Consider the following 17,323-nt stretch of genomic DNA (forward strand, 5'->3'; position numbering starts at 1 on the left):
TGCTGCATAATCTGCGCGGGTTATGTCCTGTCCTTGCCAGACAACGAAATATTCCCAAAAAATGAGGCAAAATTACTTTTAATATGCGTGGCCAGCGTACGCAAGGCCAGAAGCCATTCACCGAACTCTCGGCTTTCTTCGGCCCAGAGACTGACATTCAGAGATAAATGCGATCTATGGAAAGTTGGGCTAGAGAAGCAAAACAAAGGAGTCCTTGTCCAGGCAACGCTCAGTTAAATGCCGTCATGCATATATGTATGTAGCTACTATTTAGTTCGTTAGGCGTCAGAGGACAACATAATTTCGTAATTAATTTGCCAAAACACGAATGTAATTTAATAAAATTGCGCATACGCCGCGTTGCTCGGGCAAAAGAGCTATCCGAGCTACCCGTTCATTGTGGCGCAGCAGCATCTTCATTTCCTCGAAAAACATTTAAGTAATTTATGCAGGGCCTTAGACAATTTGCGGTGTTGCTGAGCACACGCTGCCGCCCCCAACTGCTGTGCATGCCTGCCCGCCTCCTTCCTATTCTGCCTTGGCCCTGGTCTGTGTATATTCAGGCAAAAGTAAGCGACGATTATTTATGGTCTATTTTTGAGCATGCCACTAATTATGCTGGCATTTGAGCCAGCGTCCCTGACAACGCTTCCAATTACTTGACGGAAATAAATCAGTTGCGCCAAATGGCGTGGGCCACAAATCCAATGCCAAATCAGCCAGTGTCGGTTCCGCGAATCGGAGCTGCCGCAGTATCGATTACGCTCAAGGCTGAAATGCAAAACTATTTTTAAATGTCCGGTTAGGAAATTATTATTAAGCCGTTGCTTTTAAATGGGCTACGAACTTACAGCTGATTCGAATACAAATTATGTTGGGCTTTGAAGTTGTTTCCAAGGATTTCACTAGAATTTTGGTGTATAACTCGTTCTACTGAGTTAAAGGGAAAAGCGTAATTATCAAATATCTGTATATACCTTATTATGCGATTTTCAGAAAATGAAGCCAAGACTTCAAAGCTGTATTTTATTTCACCAGCTCTTACTTTAACCCCCACTTCCTTTAAAAAGTTATTTCACCTGCTTTTTTGAATATACTCTTGATATACTTTTTAACATTTCTTACACATACTTCAACTCAGCCCATCAATAAAAAGTGAACTTTGAAATTCTCAATGCTTTCTAAAAGTATTTTATTTTAATATTGCCTTACTATGAGATTCTCAGCAAATTAATGTAAGACTTAGAGGCTTTTATAAGTTGTTTTAGCATTTAAATAACCTTAATTTCTGCACATACTTTCTCCCTAGCTGTCTCTCTCGCTCTCTGTCTCTTCATAGCTTATCTCTCTTTCTCCAGCTCTTAATCTAACCCACAATCCCTTTCTCTTGTTCTTTCAGTGAAAGTTTTTCTAATAAAGTTAGTTTGCCGCCTACTTATAGACGAGACTTAAATAATCAGTCTGTTGTATATCTTATTGCGGGTAAGTACATATTTACATATATTATCTATGAATACAGGAATGCATTTCAAAGCAATTCTCATATATTTTCCATCATACACACATACACTTCCATCCAGTCTAGGCAATAAAAAGTGGTCTTTGCCATTCGCAATGCCTTCTAAACTTTTCGTAAATCTCAATAGCTGCCACGCCTTGTTGCCTTTACGCTGCCCGCCCGCCGGCGGTTAAATCAATTGCCGCAATTTGATAATATTTCAGCAGGGAATTATTATGACTGGGCCGCAATCCCAACTGGCGAACCCCCCAACTCTAAATGGGACCCCCCTAGAACGCCGTTGCGTTGGCCGTTTTGTTGACATTTCCGTTGCCGCTTCCGCTAAAAGTTTGTTTTTCCTGGCTATCCTCCATCATCCCTCAATCTCCGCCAGCAGCAGCAGCAAAACAATGTCCCCCGCTGCCCGCATCTATTGCCACTTCACGGCCCATATGGCGCTTCTCGTTGTGTCCTTGGCAGCCACGTAAAAAGGATTTGGGGCAACGCATTTCGCATGCCTAAATGCCAAAAGACGTCGCATAAACATGGCAAGCCACGCCCCCCGCAGCGCCCCCCAATAACGTCTTTGAATTACACTCCAGCTACAGAGAGCTGCAAAAAAATGTGTATATATATATATAAATATAGAAGAAAAACGCGCAGGACAGCAAAAAAAATATAATTTTTTTGTTTGCCGCTTTGCCGGTTTTTCTCTGCGGTTTTCTTTTTCGCTTCGGGTTGTGTGCGCATTTGGCGGTTTTTATGAAAAATTACCATGTTTTCTTCGCACTCATTCGCAGCTCCCTACCCCTTCACCCGCACAGCTTTAGGCCCCGTCACTGGGCAAAGCATTTCTTCTTCTGCTTCTTACAATTTTGTTTTTTTTTTTTTTTTTGACTGCCTGGCAATTTCGGCATTTGACTTTTTTACGTCAGGCACTTGAGACGAGTCGCTGGATGGTGGAAGGTAGGAGAAGCGGGGCATGGGGGTGTCTGTGCTGGCTGGGGTGGCAGTCAACCAGTGCGCCACACACTGCCTCTAATGATGCCACTTATGTCGTGACGAAATATATTTATATATACATATTTTTATGAATACCCTGTAAACGGGAATAGTGCAGACGAAACATTCGTCTTCAATTTGTGTATATGAAAATATATGACAAGAGAAAAGTCCAGTGAAAAATGAATTCAAATGTTAAATTGATGAAGCTTTGTTTTAATGGCAGACTCTATTTTCATTGGAATGCAGCGTTTTTTACATAAATTATCATGTTGAGTACTATTAGATAGATATTATCCGGCTTTGCTTATCTAATTATATTTGCTTATACTATCTAATTTTTTGGATTTTGGTGGATTTACTAAAGCGATTTAAACCTAAATATTTCATCATGCTTTATGAGTAGAATTTTTTTAAAATTTTAATTTCTGTTTTAATTTCTTTAATTCCCTTCATTCCCTTCATCTCCACCTTCGAGCTATTTAAACTTTCTTGTATATTTTAATATCTTTCCCACGCATTTTCCATCCTTCCAAGTCAAACTCCTTAAAGCATCTTTTGCTGCGCTGCATATAGAAACTTAGGAGCTGGGCTGTACATTTTTGAGAAGCTTTTCATTTAAATCTTTTTTATTCTTAGCTCATTAATATTTTCTACAGGGTATACCAAAGTCGTGTACATTTTGATAGCAAAATAGTATTGTATTTTTTTTCTATGCGTTGCTTTTGTTGCTTTTATTTTTTGTGTAAATTTCGGCCGCTTTGGCTACCAATCCACGCCTCCTCATTGCGCACTTATATTTGAGCACATTTTCATTTTGATTTTTCTTCTTTTTTGGTTGCGTGCAAAAAATTGGCGACTGCTAATTGGCAGCACATAATTTACGTGCTTATGCCAATTTTCATTTCCCTTTTCAATTTCTGAGCTATTTTTATCGTGATTCTTGGGGCAAAAAGCGCTCTGTCTCTCTAGACTTTAAATATAAGCGAAATGCTCGATCCGCAATGCACCGCTCGGAGCTGCCATGTGTGAAGCAGCAAATGCAATTACGTGTATGGACTGCAGCACCACTCGATGGCCAGCAGGCACTTACAGATTTGATTAACTGCTTCCGTGCGTCATCGAGTTGGGTTTTGTAGCTAGAAGGTGCCCAGAGGTGACACGGCAACAGTCTGGCCGGGTTCGAGCATAGGTTGGGCAAAGGTTTGCTCCTGGGAGGGGGCCAAACTACGGCAACTACTCAATAAAACTCATTAGTGGCGTTTTGTCCAGGGCGCTGCTGCTGAGGCTCCTCCTCCTGGTCCAGGCAATGGCTGCTGCTGCTGCCGCTCTCCATAGCCTGGCTGGCAATTATCACCGGCATGGTCTCCATTGACTTTGGCAATTGATTGCAGCCGTTGTCGCCGCGGGTCGAGTGCTGCCAGCGACAGCATCAAAAGTGCCGATAAAAATTTATAGCAAACTGATTTGAAAGTCAATTATCCTGTGCCACCAAGGAGGAGCTAGTCAACTAACTATTCGGCGCAGACGACGCTCAACGGCGTGCAAATGGGTTTTCCATGCAAACTACGCCGGCGTCCTTCTGAGCATCCTACTACTACCGAACATCCTGCTACCTACCTTTTTTATGTTCTAGGTATTTACGTTTAGTTTTTGCCCTCAGTTCTAGGCGGACTGAAAGTTACACGAGCTGCCGCCACGCAAAAACTGTTGCCAGTTTCCCTCCTCCTCATCTTGCAGCTTCCCTCCAGCTGCTGACCAAGTGCTGTGCTGCTAATGAAGACAGTTCTTCATTTGTCTCGATCGTTGGTTGCAGTCATTAAAGGAGCTTTCTCCAGGTGCCTTCTCCTTAACATTCCTGCTATTTACTGCATCTCATCCTTGGCTTTGCCTAATGTTTATTAAGTTTTTTTTTTTGCGTCTGGCCATGTCTAGTGTTGTCTAGTGTGTGGCCCTCACCCCGCGCTGAACTAATGCCGCCTCGTGTCTCTGCATCTGTGTGCAGTTAATGAGTTTAATGGCGGACATCAAATTTGAATTGCTAATGCAGAGCCGCTCTCATGAAAACGGAAATGGAAATACGAATGGAAAAGCAATAGACGCATAGGAGGGCTTTTGGGGAGGGCCACTCCAAGTACTTATGACTTTTGTCATGTTGTCTGCAAAAATGTTTTTTTCTCATTTAAAGAGGAAATTAACAGCACATGAAAATGGTGCACACTAATTGCAGTTGGGTGCAGCGGGGGAATTGTCTAAACATATGCTTTATTTAGCAGGTTTTTGTTGTATGTGCTTGCCATAAAAATAGGAAAAACTTTTAAATAAAGCAATGATTAAATACCCATATATATATATACTTAGTACATGCACCATATTTTAAGATTTTAAGATTTTCACAGATAAGCTAGTGAACAAAAAAAGTCCTTTGAGCTTTTAATACGTACCATAACCAAAGGCTTTATGATTTGTACGACTAATGTTTATATACTGGTACCAAAAGTTGGATTTAATGAAGCCAATTGAAAAAATTATCTAGTTTGAACTTGTTTCAGATCAAGATATTTACATACTCTGACTATGTCATTAGCTACAATTTTGTTGACCCAAAACTGAAAGCCCCAAAGCAATTCCGTTTAGCCTTGATGAGATTTGATCTTATCTAAAGCGCGAACTGCCCATTTGCCAAGCGCCCTCCATAGACTCCAATGATATGACCACATACCATTGTTGGAGCCAGCTCTGCTGCTAAACTTATGTGCCACACACATATGTTGTTGTTGTGGTTGTGGCTAATGGCGGACTGTGGCCAAGTATTGCAGGTAATTTTTGCGATACGCATCTCACAATTGTTGTCAGTTTGTGGACTGGCGAAATGTATCTGTGGACTGTGTTCATAGTCTCAGGCTGTGTGCGGGCTAAATAATTTAAATTAAATTTGAAGTAATGTTATTGTTAGCATTACTGTTAATGTTATTGTTATTGTTATTGTTATCTTTTTATTTTATTTTTGTTCTGTGCGCAAACAACAACAAGGCCAAAGAACTTTGGTTTATTGTTTTTCCATTTGCTGTCATTGGACGTGGCCATCTTAGCGTCTGTCGCCAAGTGGCCAGGGGCGCCTTTGCTCTTGCCCTTGGGCTGCTTTTGCTTTTTGCTCTTTTTCTTACCGAGCAGCTCCTGCTCACCCATCTGCCCATCATCGTTGATGGTAATTTATGCGCTTGATTTATGATCTGTTGCATAGTTTTAGGCGCATTCATCAAGGCGTCTGAAGCGTGTTTTAAACGTTTGCGGCAAATGTTGGCATTGTTGTTGCAGTCTTTGGGGCATCATAAAATTAAATTAAATACACAAATTATTTTCATTTTAATTTTCATTAAATTTTTATGGGCCCGCACATTGTTGTTGCTTTGTTGTTGTTATCTCTGTGGGCCTGTGCCTCGTTTTTGCTTTTTTTTTCTGTTTATTTTGTTTTTTTCGTGCCGCCGCAATTACGACAAACAAATAAAAAGCAACAGCAACAGCAGCAACAGCAATAATAATGTCACAGGTAAAATGGCTGCGCGACAACACAAAATTTATGGGTCCATTGCTTGGGACTTGCACGGGGACCAAAAAAAAAAAAAGAAAAAAACGTACCCAGCGCAAATATTTAACGATTTGTGTAATTTTCATGTTGCTACAAATAGTCAACATATGTTTTAAATACACCAACAGCATATAACAATAACAATTTAATAGGCTTAAACGAATTAATCCACACGCACACAGACACACACACACACACCTGCACACACACACACAAACGATGTGCTCCCAAATCTCGAGCTGCATTTCAAGCTGCAATTCGATGTTTTATATATTTATATGCAATTGTTTCTGCTTAATTAAGCCAACTATCCGGCGCATTGCCCATGTCCATGTTTATGTCCATGTCGGTTGTCCGTAGCCATTGCCATTTGCCCAGTGAACATGTGTTGGCCATAATCGGCTCACCCAATGCCCATACACACTGGCGTAGGCCTTCGATTGGTTTCTGTGCACCATGGCCATGCTGCCATGTTAAGTATTATTGCATTTTGTTTATGTTTGCCGCGCGGGCTGCTGCTGTTGCTGCCACTTGTCATTGTGGTCGCTGTTGCTGCACTTAACTGCCCGGCCAATTGAGTTCCCGCACATACATTCTATCTATGCAGGCCGCACTCAACCAACTCTCTCTCTCTCTCTATAACACCTTGCAGCATAATTTGCCAGTAGACAATTAAGACTTAATTTTATCGTATTTTTATTTTTTTGTAGAAATAGTTGAGAGCATATATATTTGCCAAAGTATCTTCACTCGCAGGCAGCGCCAAATTGCAAATGCCTTTTCATAAAGACTGCTGCCATAGAAAAACGCTAAAAATATAGAAAAAATATAACACAAACTATGCAAGTGGCAACAAAAACTAACACACACGTATATACGAATATATATATATATATGTATATATAGATATATATAGAGGCTTATATATGTGTGGCACTCGGCATAGGATTGCATTGCCTGCATGTGCTTCCATGCGAGCCATGAAGTGGCAGAAAATTTGCACTGGCACTTAAGTTATACAACATTCAAAGATGTTCTTTGTCCGCGACAGACAACGGCCATAAATTTTGCGACCTACTGCCAACTGCTATAGAAATGCCATAGGCTTTTAGAGGAGGGTGGTTGGGGGAGGTTGGTGCGAGGGCAAGGGGCATGGGTCGCGGGGGCTTTCTTTTTGGAATGGCAACGTCTTCAGCAATATTTTTGGCACATGCTCAACTAATAATTTGCCGTGTGCCAGCTAGAAGGAGCACATAGTGGCAAGAAACAAGACGTAGCGGGGGCAGCAGTAGCGGTAGCAGTAGCAGTAGCAGTAGGAGTAGAAGTAGCAGTAGCAGTAGCAGGACCAGAGCCAAGCAATTCAACTATAACAAGCGCATTTTTATGCCCTCTTTGGCCATGTGAAATGGGTGAAATGAGCATATTAACTTGCTATAAATCTGTGACTCCTAGAGGGGGCGAGAGAGACAGAGAGAGAAAGAGAAAGGGAGAGAAGCTGACAAAGAGTGGCTTGGCATCTCAGGAATTATAAAGTGAATATTAAGGATGCAATTGAGATGGAGATTAAACAATTACATAATATCAGGTCAGCTCTTCGAAATCTAGGAGCTAGAGCGAGGAGATTATTCTGAGCATCTTTAAGGAAGGAGAGACAGATAGAGCGATAGAGAATGCTTAATTTTAATGAAAATTTAGTACTGAGCCAGCTATCCTGCGACTTATCATTTTATAAATTAGTTATTATATAAATGAACGCTTTATTTAAGTTATGAAATTTATTGATAAATAAAAAGTTCGCTCTGTTTTATTTTTTTAATCCAATAATAATATCCTTTTACTTACAGTTTTTTACTCTCAAACGAAAACCGCCATATTTTCAAATACATTTCCAAGCAATGGGTTTCGTGTAGGTTGCATGTTCGTGCTTAGTTTCTTATACCCTATACCCTATGGGTAAAGAAGCGTATAGTAAACTTGTGCAAATGACAGAAGAGGGCTTTCTCGAACTTCTAAAGTTTATACATATAATTATACATATACATATATAAAGCTTGTATATATTTTTGATCTGTATGAACAGTTGGGTCGCTTTAGCCATGTTTGTCTGTCTGTCTTCTTGCACCTATAATCGATACAAGTCCATTCAAGTTGGGTTTCCTTAGCATATCTTAGAGCTCGGAATAAAAGATAAAATATTTTATAAGAATAATTTACTTTTTAAATATATTCTTCCATTTCCCTCCAACATCTTAATACTTGGAGATCAGCATTGCCTACAGGGTATCTCCGAGTAGGGCACTCCCTAAAACAAAACTCATACTTGTGTTTTTTTTTTTTTTTTGGTGCTGCGCGGCATCTGCTTGGCATCACGACTAGGAAAACAACAATTGCATATTGGTTAGCGGCTACAGCTGCTGCCTTCAATGGGCATTTGGCTGACAGGCCGCAAAACATTTCACTTGCAAATGTAAAACGGCGTAACAACAATGCCAAGATCCACCTTCGTTGTTGTTGTTGTTGTGTGTTCAGTTGCGAATCAAATTCAATGAACATGGCAGCAAAAAAGGGCATGTGGCAAAGGGAAACAGAGGCGAGGCCGCCAAAAAAACGCTATGGCCACCAAGATTTATGGCCAGTTTTGCACGTTCCTCATGTGTGCAAATCATTTGGCGGCAGGCGAAAAGTACGAGGACGAGGGACGAGGATGAGGTGTAGGGGCCGAGAATAGGGTGGGGCCATCTGCCTAAGGCAGCCACAGAGCGTCGAGTTTATTTGAAAATAATACTGCATTATTTATGGCTGAGGCGGTTCGGCTCGACTCCAGGGCCAACAAAAGGAATCTCTGTGCAGCCGCTGAAGCTGCGGCATGGACAAACGAAGATGCAGGCAACATCCTGCTGGTTCTGGCTGCCATTATGTGGCGGGCGGCGGCGGTGGCAGCGGCTGGATATTCAATTTTTGTTTCATGCATTTTCACATTTTCACAGTTTGCGGTGCGCCAGCCGCACGAAAACAATCAACTGCAACAAACTGAGCCCGACACGGAGACAGAGTGCGCAACCGAGGCCCTCCATGAGATGTAGGATGCAATAAATGCAGGCCAGCAGCACCGCATCGCACCGAAGGCAATGTTTGCTTTGCCAATGCCCGCCCCCTCGATTGTTGCATGCAAATGCGGCATGTGGCGCACTTGACGCCAGCAACATTGTGGCAACAAGTCAACGAGAGCAGCGAAGCTTTATAGGAATCGGTATTGCCCAGTGTGCTGCACTGCTAGAAAAATGGGGTGCATTGAAAAATAGCTGTGTTTTGTTTAAATGAATGCTAATATAGAAAGGTGTTGAATAACTAGGAAACTTTTTAGTTTGATTATTATTCTTTTTTTCTTCTTAATTTATTATTATCATTATCATTATCATTATCATTATCATTATCATTATCATTATCATTATCATTATCATTATCATTATCATTATCATTATCATTATCATTATCATTATCATTATCATTATCATTATCATTATCATTATCATTATCATTATCATTATCATTATCATTATCATTATCATTATCATTATCATTATCATTATCATTATCATTATCATTATCATTATCATTATCATTATCATTATCATTATCATTATCATTATCATTATCATTATCATTATCATTATCATTATCATTATCATTATCATTATCATTATCATTATCATTATCATTATCATTATCATTATCATTATCATTATCATTATCATTATCAGTGTTTTGCCTAATTGATACGTAAATATGGTTTTAATTATGATGGACTCAAATTGAAGACTTAACACTGTTTTCTCTCAGTGCATGCAATTTGCATTGCAATTGAATACCAAGGCATCTAAAGAGCGTAGACTGGGCCGAGCAAATTGTACAGTTAAATCGAAACAGAAAACAAAGCACACGCGGCGTATGAGTAACAACAGAAGAGCCAAAGGCCAACAGCTGGCGCTTCTACTGGCTCTACGATACGCGCCGGGCTTATTAATGCGTGCCTCGAAAGCGCCAACAACAATAAGAATTAGAATCAAGGGACACAAGCAGCTGGCAAGGGGTCTAGCCTGGCAAACGGTAGGTGGAACCAGTTGCTAAAGTTATATTCGTAGTCGATGCGATTCCATTTCCGTCTATTGTTTTATTCCTTAGAGTGTGTGTGTGTGCGTGAGTGGAGCTGGGGCTTAATAGAACAGCAGGTGTTTATGTTTGTGCTTTTAATTAAAAGCAATTTACAATTTTCTTTCATTTGGCTCACCCGTGCCATAGAAATCACAGTAACAGCAACAGAGTCTACACATGCCACGCAAAGGAACAGCCAGCGAGGCCTGCGCGGCCAGCTGTCGTGGTCTATCGACTTGTCTGCCTGGGTGCGTATCTGATGAATGCGCTGCAATTAGTGGGCCTCAGATTGCACATTTAGCATGCGAGTTTGCTGGGGGTCTGTAACTATTTCCAGATATTGGCAAATACGGTGTGCCAGATGAGCTACTATTTGTCCTAATGACTGACGATATAAAGATGGTGCAAGTTCTGCTGGCTTGCTCCATCAATAAGTAATCCGAGCACAGCGTTGGGTAATGTGAACTGAATAAATGGCATCGATAATGCCCAGTGAGCTATGTTGTGGTTCTCCAAGCAGCAAGACCCACAAGCAACAAATATCTATCCACTTAAAAAAATAAACATACACATAAATGTAGAAAATTTTTAAACTAGAGTAGATTGAACTAGAATCATGTAATTTATTTATTAAACATGGCTATAAGACAACAGAGATTGTCATCGGTTTTGTTCATCTGTTTTTCAAAGGCTCGGTTCAGCCTTTAGTTTGACTATGCGAAACGAATTCCTGGCTCAATCCGGGCTCAAATATGGCTTCCAGCCTCGCCATAAACCAAATCCTACCTTATCGAAAAACAAATATTTAAATGCGTTGTAAGTGCTTCAATTTTAAGTTGCTCTTCGAACTATGTTTGCTTGATTGTGCTCAGTTAATAGGATTTCATATTTGGCCAGTAAGGCTTTTATTGCTTGCCAAATACAAAATTGCCGAGTGTCCGTACTTATTCCAGAGTGAGAACAGCTTCTAGAAATTAGCACTGGAATGGAATTTGAGGTCTGATGAGCCTGTGTCCAAAATGAGCACGTATGCAATTATTGGCTGTCAATAAAAGGCCTTGGGCTTTTTTGAATTAAATGAGAAAATTTTCACTTTTTCTCTGCCAAAAGTTTTCACTCTAAACTCTAAAGTCTTTGGCAATTTTGAGCCTGACAGCTACAGGATGCTCGGGCCGTTGCTTGTTTTCATCTCCAATACCTTGGCAAATCTCACGAGCTGTGATTTTATGTGCTGTTTTCGGTTTTCGGTATCCGCAAATTTATTTGCCTGCAATGCAGAGCGTAGCAAAAACTTTTTTTTTCCTGTGGCCAGCCATTGGCATTGGGGCTAGGTGTGTGTGCCAATCTGCCAGCCTGCCCACTTCTAGTAGCTCCTATGCCAGCTGTCCTTGTGCCTTGTGCCACCCTTTTGCTCGTTTGGGGCGTTCGTTTGCCTTTGCAGCACACACACACACTCACTTACACGCACACACACTCGCAGCATTTATGCGACGTGCAACAAATTTTAATGCGTTTCTCGCCAAAATGTTAAAAAATGTGCGGCACAAGTTGGAATGCGAGCAACAACAAAACTGACTGTCATTTGCCAAGCTGTGTGTGTGCTTGTGTGTGTTTGTATGTGTGTATGCGTGCTTGAGTTTTGCCCGAACTAAGGCTTTGGTTATGAAGCCCTGGCATTGGCAACTGTTGCCCGAAACTCGCAGCCAACAAAAGCGTCACGTAGTTGGTAAATCGCACATTTTGCGTTTGTGTGTGTGACTGCCTAACTGCGTGTGTGTGTGTGTGTGTGGCAGTGTCAAAATATAACTTGCAGCCTAGCTGCCGTTTCGATTTGTGGCACAACAACACAACGAAATTTGCTGCTCAAATCGCAAAAATGTTGATAAGACATCTGTCAACGGACGCCGCACATTAGCACCCAATTGCCAATTGGCGGCTGCTAAGTGCCTGGCCTCAGCTACAGCTACAGCTACAGCGAAAGCGACAGCGACAGCGACAGCTACTAGAGCTTTTTCCACACTGTTGGTCAGCAAATGGCTTTGTGGCTGCCACACTGGGGCATTGCCTCTTGATTGCAGTTTCGATTCGTTGCGCAAGACGCGCGCAGTTAGTTTATGTAATATGAATAAGCTGCCGCTGCAAACATGCATAAAACAAAAACAAACAATGCGACACAGCAGCCGTTCGACACACATGCACACACACACAAACACTGAGCTGTGGCAACTCCCCGGCTGCAATTGCATAACAAACAGTTGGCTGTTGTAACGACAAATATGCGACGCATGCAAATGACTGACTTACGTTCGGAAAGAGACAGCAACTGCTGCAAGAGCAAGATGCAAGATATAAAGAACGTACTGCTGCTGCTTCTACTGCAGACACACTGCACACTGGTCCTCAAATAGAATAGAAGACATACAAGTACACTTGGGACTTGTGCACACAATGCCATTAAGTCCCACTTGGATTAAAAAATACACAAAACTAATAGCTGGAAATTGAAAAACCAAACAGCAATGCCGGGGTCAGCATTTGTTGTATGCGATCACAGACACAGATATTTGGCAATCATTTTAGAACAAAAACTCGTTTTAAGCAATCAATCTTTTAGAACTATGCTTAGTAGAAACATTTGCACAAGTTTTTCTTGGACTGAATGTAAAGCATGAACAAAATAACTATGCTTCATTGTATCTCTAAATTCAAAGGCCGATAGGTTAATCACTTAGTCGATAGAGTCCGCGCTATAAAAATTAGAGATTTTGAATTTGAAATGTATATTCCTCTATGTCATAAATTTTTTTTCAATATCTCCCTAAATTTTCACAGTATCGATAAATATCGATTTACGGATATTGATTTTTAAGCATTATTCGCACACTCTACACTTGGTATGTAGCCTCCCGCATAGTATAAACCGATTGAGAATTTGCATAGTATCGATAAATATCGATTTCGAGAAATGGACTTTTAAGCAGGACATGGAAACTATAAGAACCACACATCCCAACCTCGTATGCAGGTTCTCGAATAGTCTATAAGGGTTAAGAAAATTTCCCTTTTTTCGATATCACCTCCCATTTATCCCCATATAGATTAATATCGATTTCGAGGCATGGTTTTTTTTTAGCATAACTTGAAAACTGTGAGAGTTAAATACACTCAGCTGGGTTCTCTCTATTTATCTATATAGATAAATATTATTTAACTTTTTGGCTAGCTTTTTCCATTTCCCTCAAGATCTTATTTTGTTTTATTTTATATATTTATTGAACCCTATTTGTTTAAAAGATAATGATTAATATTTTGAATAATTAAAAGCAAATATATTAACAATTCTTTGCTGCTCGCTTGAACCACTGTGCACTGGCTGCAGGCTTCAGCAGCGCTGCCATCCTCGTCGCCACATTCCGATAAAATGCAAATCCGGGATTACTTTGTCGTTTTGCTTCGAGAGCTGACTCCAGTCGCAGCGCTAGTTGCCGCACCCCCGCCTGACCCCCGCTTGGCCCTGCTTGCTGCTGCTGCTGTTGCTGCTGCTGCTCCTCATGCACGGCAGCGCATTCGTATGCAATTCGTTTTGCCACAATTGATCCTTTTCATGTCGCTAGGATATAAGTACATATGCGAAATTGCATATCTTTGTCGCTGCCTGCTCGTTGCCGGCGCTGCTCCTTTAGTCAGTCCCACAAGGCGGGGCAAGGGGTTGGGTGGGAGTTGCAACACGCCGGGGGAATCGCGTGCATTGTGGAGCAAAGCAGCGACGACAAGGACAACGCAGTTGGTTTTGTAGGTTGGTAGCTTCGTTTGCATTGTTTGGCCCAAATATTAAAATGCTTGACTTACAAATTTAATGGTGCAATAATGGTGCGCACGCCGCATATCCGCCGCGACGCTATAACCCCCGGGGCCACGCCCACCAACGGCAACCAACCCAACCAACCCGTGCGCCCATGGGGCACGTATGCGCGCCGTGGCATGGCGACATGCAAAACATGAACACGAAACGAACGTTTGCAACGTAATGCAGTTGATTTTAAATTTAATAAAGTGCTTTGCCCGGCGCGACCTTCAATCTCTTGACTGGCAACTGGAAGTTCATTTCTCTCACTTACCCAGCTTTAGGTTTCTCTCTTGGCTAAACACTCATTTGAGGCATTTGCTTTATGGCTCAATAATTTAACATATTTTTCATAAAGGCACGACTCATTTATAAATCGGAATGTCCTGCTGTGCTCAGCCAGACTTAACCGGCTGGCCTCTGTCGTCGTCTTCGGCGTTGTCGTCCTTGTTGCCTAACGCCTTCATTGAAGCTGCCATTGCCCTTGGCCATAAATTTACCAACTGCTTAGTCGGGTGGGTGTGGGTGAGTGTGTGTGGGTCTGTGTATGTTGGTGTGTAGCCTGGCAAAAAGCGAGGCGATTATTGTCATTAGTCTGCCATTATGTGCCGGCCATCAACTTCAGATGCTGTCAATGAGTACGACAACGACAACGTTCTGAATGGGAGGAGTCTGTGTGTGTGTGTGCTCTCCGGCCTCGTGCTGGCTGAATAGAGTGTGCACCCACCTCTGCCAGACTGTGTATACATTGATTGTGCTCGAGTTGGAGCCAAATTATTGTTAGATTTTGGGTCCATACACAGCCACAGACAATGCACTAAGAGCATCAACCTAGCAAGTGGCTGAAAAGCCCACAGACTGTCCCTTGTAAGTGAGCTGCATCATCTGCAATCGGACCACTGTAATCGTAAGTGGGACTTAATTCAGGCAGAAACGAGCTGACCGAGTCCCTTAAGGACGACAAATCACCTACAGGTCGTATCGTTTGCCCCGGCAGCAGACAACATTGTTACGCTACAGATCGTAAGGCTATAACCATTTCTTCAAATACCAAAACCATGGTATGTCGAATTTTTTGCAGGAATTCAATGAAGACGGATAAAGATATTTTACGCCTAGACTTGAAAAAGGAGTTATCTGAGTACTCCCGTCTATTCCCTGCAATTAAGGCAGCCGAACAACGAGGATTCGGGCTAAGGCTAGTGAATAGAAAGATTATCCAAGCCGAAGTCTTAACAGATGGGAATAATATATTGTTTATTTATGCGTAATATTTATTTTTCTTAAATTAGAAAGAAACTTGTTTAATTTTTTCTCCTAAAATTGCGTATTTTTTAGCATAAAATTCGGAAAATCTCCCGATTTATGGCACTTAATTGAAATCGTATATTTCGCTGGCATTTCTGTTAATAATGGATCGATTATTTATAATTCAATGCAATTTATGATTAAACAAAATACCATTGACAAGCAACTATTGCGAACGAGCAGTCGTAATGAGAAATATGATTAATGTGCGATACACACACACACACATGCACACACGCGCGTGCATATTATATGTGGTATATAGTGTATGGAGTTAAGCGCCACTAAAATCCGGTTTAAGTGCTATGCTAACTGACATCGCTTAATGCCAGCTGCAAATAATTGCGCTTTAATTCGGCTCATTTTGCCATTTTTACAATCAATTATGCCCGAGCTGAGGTCTGGTCTTAGACGACGGGGCTTGACAAACATTTATATGAATTAGCATATGTCAATATTTGTTAAATTGAATTAACGCCATGCTTGTGTGTGTGTGTGTGTGCGTGTATGTGTGTGTGTATGTGTCTATATTCTGTTACTGAAACGACATATAGAGTAGCTGGCTTTATGTAGAGCCCCCAACGGCAGCTCCACCCCATTTGTTATCATTAATTAAACGACAAGGCATTGAAATTTATTACACGCGTAGTTGACTATGGAGCCCCGCCCAGTTCGTACACACTTACCCATTCACACATGCACACATGTGTGGGAATGTGCGAGTGTGTAGACAATGCCTGTGCAGAAGTTGTGCCTGAAAACTTTGAGACATAAATTGAGGCAATTGTTAAAACTAAAACCCGCAACGAATGAAAATTTGCGTCCTTTTGCCTCTTGGCGAGTTGGCACGAGTTGAGTTTCAGAATTTGTTGTTGAAAAACTATGGTAGTGCGTATGTGCGTATATGCGTATGTGTGTGTATGTTAGCTGGTGTGCGTACTCATGCGTGATTCCCACAATCAAAAACTTAACTGTCTTACCATAATTGCGTGCACTTGTCTGTGAGTATGTTGGTGTATTTAATGAAATTTTATTCGAGCATTTCAACTATGCCAGCCACTTGCTCCCAGCTCCACGTGCCTCTGGCCTTTGCTCTTGCCCTCCTTTCCCTACCTTTCTCTAGCTCTCTTGATATGGCCACAATCCCAGCCAGCCGCTACTTTCATTTGCTGCGGTTGCGCCTGGTTCCCGTTCCCAGTTGGCTGCACCACCCGCAACCGCTTTCAGGAGCAACTTTTGTGTACATGCCACACACACACACACACACCCGCACACACACAACACACACATTTCCATACATCTCCTCTGAATCCAACCTGCGGCGTGTGTCTGCCTGGTCTAGGTGTGCCCATGTGTGTGCCCGTGTGTGTGTGGGTCGAACTCTGTGCCTAGGGTTAGGGTTACGTTTACGTTTACGTTTATGGGGCGCGTTCGGGCGCAACTTTTGCAGCTCAATTAATAAAGCAAGTCGAGAGGAAGCTGCTAATTGTGTGTGTCAGGGCCAACTTCAGAAAAACTTGCCAGCCAAAATCTCGGCGCTGTCAACAGGCGACAACTCTACAGATTTTGTCGTATTTGTTTTTTGTTTATCGAGGGCGTGACTAGAACAACTAGGCGCAGGCACAGTTAGGGGCTAGTGGGGGCTATTTATTTTGCGCCCCAAACCCAACGATTGCGGGTCACGTTGTCTCCATTTTCGGTACAGTTTATCGCGTTTACTGTCAAATAATGAAATTGTCTGCTGATTTATTTGTTGACAGCGCAGATGTTGCTTTTATTTTCAATTTTGATGCCACACGCCATCGCCACGGCCAGAGCCCTTCAACAGCCATGCTTTGAGATCCCTTCCCCTCCCTTTCATTCCCTGTCCCACCACTCTCTACCTCATTCATCTGCCCGCAACAATGCGATAACAACAAATCAATTCAAC

At 41.8% G+C, this 17,323-nt stretch overlaps 1 long non-coding RNA gene across 1 annotated transcript in view; it reads left to right on the top strand.

Moving 5' to 3' along the window:
* Positions 1-1,407: 1,407 nt before the first annotated feature.
* Positions 1,408-17,323, top strand: part of LOC115758850 — a 60,533-nt gene continuing 44,617 nt past the window's right edge. The window contains exon 1 of the long non-coding RNA XR_004017466.1: positions 1,408-1,482. This is a non-coding gene — a long non-coding RNA (uncharacterized LOC115758850). The remainder of the gene's footprint in view (positions 1,483-17,323) is intronic.

This window comes from Drosophila novamexicana, unplaced genomic scaffold, assembly GCF_003285875.2.
Source record: "Drosophila novamexicana strain 15010-1031.04,08,12 unplaced genomic scaffold, DnovRS2.1 tig00000193-arrow-pilon, whole genome shotgun sequence".
In the NCBI taxonomy this organism is placed as follows: domain Eukaryota; kingdom Metazoa; phylum Arthropoda; class Insecta; order Diptera; family Drosophilidae; genus Drosophila; species Drosophila novamexicana.